Raw genomic sequence first — 6,634 nt, 5'->3', positions numbered from 1 at the left:
ACACATTAACAGCACAGAGGTGGAACGAGTGGAGAGTGTCAAGCTCCTGGGAGTGGTCATCCACAACAAGCTTTGTTGGACTCCTCATGTGGACTTTAAAATGTGTTGCTGGAAAAGCGCAGCAGGTCAGGCAGCATCCTGACCTGCTGCGCTTTTCCAGCAACACATTTTAAGCTCTGATCTCCAGCATCTGCAGACCTCACTTTCTCCTCTTCATGTGGACGCACTGGTTACAAAGGCCCAACAACGTCTCTCCTTCCTCGGGCAGCTGAGGAAATTTGGCGTGACGGCGAATCCCCTCGCCAACTTTCATAGGTGCAGGGAGATGAAGAAATCAAGTCAACATAGGAACAGGGTTTATTACCGATTAACTAATAGTGAGTTACATCACATCTAAAAACCTGGCAGTCTCTTAGATAGACATCAGCTCAAATTAAGAATGATTTCACAATTCTATTACTTAAGTATTTGGGTGAAAAGTTAAAGACAAGTGAAGATAACCATTTCTCACCAGACCAGGAACTGACAACTCCCTGTCTCTGTAACCTCCTTCCAGAAATTGATCTTTCTATCCTGATGGGTGGGACTTACCTTGTGATGTAGTTAACCCTTTCAGCTTGCACTTTAAACAAAATAAGAACTAGGAGCAGGAATAGGCCGTTCAGCTCTTCAAGCCTGTCCCACCTTGTAATATAATCATGGCTGATCTCACCTCGGCCTCAACTCCCCTTCCCTGCCCGCTCCCCATAACCCTCCAATCCGTTACTGATTAAAAATCTGACTGTCCCCTCCTTAAATTTACTCAGTGTCCCAGCATCCCCATACTATGGGAGAGTGAATCTCACAGATTCATGTCCCTTTCAGAGACGTAATTCCTCCTCATCGCTGTTTAAATACGCACCTCGCCCATCCTAAAGCTATGACCTCTATTCTAGATTGTTCCCACGTGAGGAAACATCCTGTCTACATCGATTGTGCCAATCCCCTTTTGCATCTTATATGCCCCAATTAGATCACCTCTCATTCTTCTAAACTGCAGAGAGTATCAGCCTGAACTGCTCAAACCCTCTTCCAACGCTCCCTGGCACATTATTATTGCTGCAGCGTTGACAGTCTGATGATAGAACGGGTGAAGGGGGTGAAGGATCTTTGATGGATGTTCCCACTTTTGAGAAGACTTGTAGCTGAGTTTCTGGGTGTAGGTTTGCTCACTGAGCTAGAAGGTTTGTTTTCAGACGTTTTGTCAGGATAGTAACATTTACCACCCCCTGAGAAAAAGAACAGGAAATGACATCACCATAGGAAATGATGTCACACAGAAAATGACATTGCCAACCCAAGGAATCTCAAACATACAAATAGAAAACAGGTTATACCACCAGTGCTTCATTCGGAGGCTCACTGAAGATGTTACCGAGTATGGTGACTAAATGTCTGAAATCAACCCTTCCAGGTCAGTGAGCAAACCTACATCCAGATGTTCCCACTAGCTTTTTTGGTCATGTTTCCATGGTATTGATTAATTTAGAATACATCCCAGAGGTCAATCTATGTCTTCGAGATGTTATTGAACTGGATGACGTAGAGTCATAAGCCATAGCGATCCACAGCACAGAGAAAGGCCCTTCAGCCCATTGAGTCTGTGATGGTCAAAAATAGCCATCTAACTATTCTAATCCTATTTCCCAGCACTTGGCCCATTGCTTTGTATGCCTTGGCATTGCGAGTGCATTTCTAAAATCATCTTCAATGTGATGAGGGTTCCTGTCTCTCCCTCCCTTACAGGTAGTGAGTTCCAGATTCCCCACCACCCTATGGGGGAAACGGCTTTCCTCACATCCCCTCTAAACCTCCTGCCCCTTCCTTTAAATCATAGCCCCATGGTCATTGATCCCTCCATCAAGGGGAAAAGTTCCCACTCTGTCTATGTCCCTCATAATTTAATATATCTCAGCAAACCCCAAGTCCCCAGGAAATCAATCCCAGTCTGTCCAATCTCTCTTCGTCATTGAGACTCTGCAGCCCAGGCACCATCCTGGTTAATCTCCCTCTGCACCCTCTCCCAGTGCTCTTGCATCCCTCTTATAATGGAGATTCCTGAACTGCACGCAGTACACTCGCTGTAGCCTTATCAATGTTTTATACTGTTCCAGCATCACCTCCTTGCTTGTAAACTCTATGCCTTGACCAGTAAAAGTAAGTATCCCATCTGCCTTGTTACCCACTTTATCCACCTGTTGCGATACCTTAAGGGACCCAGTGTATGTGCTTTCTGACTTCAAAGGTTCTAACTCTGGATGGAACCTGCACCTGGTTGGCTGGAAACCTGGGTTCAAGGAGGTCAATGGGAGACAGCCTGCAATTATGGATGATCCCTGTGGGACCAGTAACTTCTCAAGCCCCCACCCCCAACTTTGAGTTTCCACAAACGGGTTTACTGTGAGGGAAAAGCTCTGTGTGTTACTCTGCAAGACATATGAAGAGTCAACGATGTGTGCGACGTTTTCTTTTAAGAGTGCACTATCTGGTATCTTGGTTCCCTGAGTTAGGAGTTGAGATGAGGGTGAAGATGTGTTCGTTAACATATTAAAATGACATTGTGAGCGTTTCTTCTGCTGGTTTTTTTAACCATCGTTCATGGGATGAGGGCATCACTGGTTGGGATAATATTTATTCCCCAGAGGGCAGCTATGAGTCACACAGAGGCCAGACCTCTTTGCTTAAAGGACTCTAGTGAAGCAGATTTTTTTTTAATAAAGCAATGGCTTTATGGTCAACACTAGGCTAACATTTAATGAATTTAAATTGCACCATCTACTATGGTCAGATTTGAACCCATATCCCCAGAACATTGACCTGGGTATCTGGATTTCTAGCCCCATGACATCACTCCTGCACCACTGCCTCTCCCATGTGTCACTTAACAACACTTGCATGATTACTGCCTCTGAAATAGTAACAGAAATTGCTGGGAAAACTCGGCAGGTTCGGCAGCATCTGTGGAGAGGGAAACAGAGTTAACATTTTGAGTCCAATATGATTGTTTTTCAGTTCTGAGGAAAATCCACTGAGTTTCTCGAGTGTTTTCTGTTCTTATTTCTGATATCTGACAGTACTTTGCTTTTACCCTGCCCTGGGCTGTCTTCTTGCGAATTATCAATGTTGTTTTAACCACGAGATGAGAGAATAGCTGCAAATTCATAATCTCACAAGCATTGAATGGGATTATGGGAATGGGATTAGGGATCATTGAATGGGAACAGCTAAGTCATCTGAACCTACCTTTATAAAAGTAATTTCATCCTGCCATTTCCATTCACCATTGCTACGAAGAAATTGAAATAACTCCACAGAGGCTGGTATCTATTACCATGTCATCCTTTATTTACACATGACCAGCCCGTGACTATGTACTGTCTCACACACACAGTCAGGCACCAGAGTGTCACTATCTCAGACACTTACCCTTTTTCTATGTCAGCCAGGAGTCCCAGATTAACAGCCCCAATCAGGGAACTGATATTCTGAGGTCCAGTTGGCTGATCTCTCTACAATCCTAGAAGTGATCTAGAAACTCGTCATCTTTCCCCTTCCCCACCTCATTTCCAGAATATTCCAGGCTCTGTAAAGGAGAAAGTATTAATCTCAGGTGGGCTTGGTTCCACAGGCTTTCCATAGAATGCGTTGTGAGTTCATCTTGGGATCTCTGTGCTCTGCTCCTGACCTTAGTTCAGCCTTGGATTGAACACGAGTGAAAGAGCTGAATTCCAGAGATTGGCCAAGTGCAGCATTGAGAAACTCTGACAAAATATAGGAAGATGGTTGTGGTTGTTGGAGGTTAGTCATGTTAGCTCCGGGACTTCCCTGCAGAAGTTCCTCAGGGTAGTGTCCTGGATCCAACCATCCACAGCTGCTTCATCAATAACATTCCCTCCATCATTTGATCAGATTTGGGGATATTCATCGATGATTGCACAGTGTTCTGCACCATTCACAACTCCTCAGATACTAGAGCGGTCCATGTTCATATGCAACAAGATCTGGACAATATCCAGGCTTGGGTCAACAAGTGGCAAGCAGCGTTCGTGCCACACAAATGCCAGGCAATGACCGTCTCCAGTAAGATTTAATGATGACAATGGCATTGACCTTCAAGAGGCAATGGTTAGATTATCTAACCATTGCCTCTTGAAGGTCAATGCCATTGTCATCATTGAATCCCCCACCATACACCTCCTGAGGGGGGAGAGGAGAGGGTAGGGAGGTGGGGCAGCAGTTATCATTGATCAGAAGCTGATACAGCACTGCCTACAAAAGGAGCGCAACAGCTAGAAATTCTGCAATGAGTAACTCACCTTCTGACTCCCCAAAGCCTGTCCACCATCTACAAGGCACAAGTCAGGATGGTGATGGAGTACTCCCTCTTTGCTTGGATGGGGGCAGCTCCAACATCACTCAAGAAGCTCGACACCATCCAGTTGAAAGCAGCCCATTTTATTGGTTCTCTATCCACCACCTTCAATATTCACTCTCTCTAAAACTGAAGCTCAGTAGCAGCAGTGAGTACTATCTATAAGACACACTGCAAACATTTGGGAAGGCTGCTCAGACAGCACCTTCCAAACCCTTGACCACTTCCATCTGGAAGGACAAGGGCAGCAGATACATGGGAACACCACCCCCTGCAAGTTCCCCTCCAAGCCACTCACCATCCTTACTTGGAAAAATATCACCGTTCCTTCAGTGTCACTGGGTCAAAAACCTGGAATTCCCTCCCTAACGGCATTGTGGGTCCCCCTACAGCACATAGACTGCAGCGTTTAATGAAGGCAGCTCACCCCCACCTTCTCAAGGGGCAACTAGGGACGGGCAGTAAATGCTGGGCCAATGCAATAGACAGTGCACCCTGCTTCTCTGAATAATGTTTTAAAAAAATTTTAAAAATAATTTATTAAGGAAGTGGGAATATAGCATTGAGTTGGATGATCAGACATGATTCAACTGAATGGTGGAGCAGGCTCGAAGGGCTGAATGGCCTCCTCCTAGTTTCAATGCTGATGATGGTGTAGGGAAACATGCATCACAAGACTTTCTGTATTTTTGGCCCTTGTAAGAAGATTTAATTAGCCTACCTGAAATAAAGTCTTACAAACCTTTCAAAACAGCAACATATTAGGTTAAAGTGCAAAGAGTTTAAGAAAATAAAACTCAGGCAGCTACATCCCCGATGATTCAGCAATGAAATCCAGAGATCATAGTTCGTTCAAACGATGCCTGGTTTTTTTTTCAAATCTACAGAGTGAGACCATTTTAAACTTGGCTACCAACCTATTCAAATGGCAGAAAGGCTGAACATATCTATTAGATACAAAGAACAGTATACGTCTCCTTTAAATGAAACATGAATTGAGATAAACTAGAAAAAGATGACTAGTGATAAAGCCTCACTTGGTATAACAACAACAGCAGGCATTTATATAACACCTTAAAAAAGCTTTCAAAGGTGCTGCACAACTATGTTGTCAGTGGATCTCTGGAGGAGATATTATGGCAGGTGACCAAAAGCTTTGTCAAGGAGGTAAAGGAAGAACAGTTGGTTTTATATCTTGCCTTTTGGACTTCAGTGGATCCTAAAGTGATTTATATAGTCACTGAAGTAATTTAATATAGTCATTGAAGTGTGATCAGTGCTGTAATATGAGGAACAGAGTAACCAATGTTTGCAAAGCCAGCTCCCACAAAGAGGGATGTTCTAATGACCAGGTAGTCTGTTAGTGTGATGGCCAGGAAACCCAAATCAACTCCCCTGCATGGGATATTTAACACGGTCAAAATCACACAACACCAGGTTCTAGTCCAACAGGCTGATTTGGAAGTACCAGCTTTTGGAGCACTGCTCCGTCTTCAGGAAGCTATGGATTGCTGAGATAACCAATTCACAATTAGCGTTGTGGCTACCTGACGAAGGGGCAATGCTCTGAAAGCTAGTGCTTCCAAGTAAACTTGGAGGACTATAACCTGATGTTGTGTGATTTTTATCTTGGCCAACCCAGTCCAACACTGGCACCTCCAAATCATAACACACATGTGACAGGCTCAGTCTAAGGTCTTCTCCCCCAGGGTCCCCCCATAAACCTACACAGCAGCATCAGCTTTTGTTTCTTTCTAACCTGGATCCCCTGGAGCAGGACTGAAACCCCTGATCTGGCAATTCATTCAAGTTGATTGTGCTACCAACTGAGACGCAGCTGAAACCAATGACTTTCGGTTAAAGCGATACCAGAGAGAGAAACAACTTGTCGAAACTGTGCAGCATGCATCAGGGACTCGTGCGAGAATGTTGATTCAATGCTGCATGGCCTGCTGCATGTCTGTGGTGTCATGGAGATCGCCCCAGAGAATTACTATCCCCCTTGCTTTCCTCTGATTGATAAAAGGAAGAATATACTTGGACATGTTCCTCTTGCCTGCAGGGTGCAGGTGAATATCTGGAAGTGCATCTGAGCTCCACTGTGAGCCACAATGCTAATTGTGAATTGGCTATTTCAGCAAGGCACACTTAGTTGCATGGTTACATTCCCAGCAGCAGTGTCATCGGAAAACATTTAGCAGAAACATAACCACCCCTGCATCT

Source organism: Hemiscyllium ocellatum, chromosome 4, assembly GCF_020745735.1.
Source record: "Hemiscyllium ocellatum isolate sHemOce1 chromosome 4, sHemOce1.pat.X.cur, whole genome shotgun sequence".
Lineage (NCBI taxonomy): Eukaryota > Metazoa > Chordata > Chondrichthyes > Orectolobiformes > Hemiscylliidae > Hemiscyllium > Hemiscyllium ocellatum.
This window is presented reverse-complemented; position numbering follows the sequence as displayed.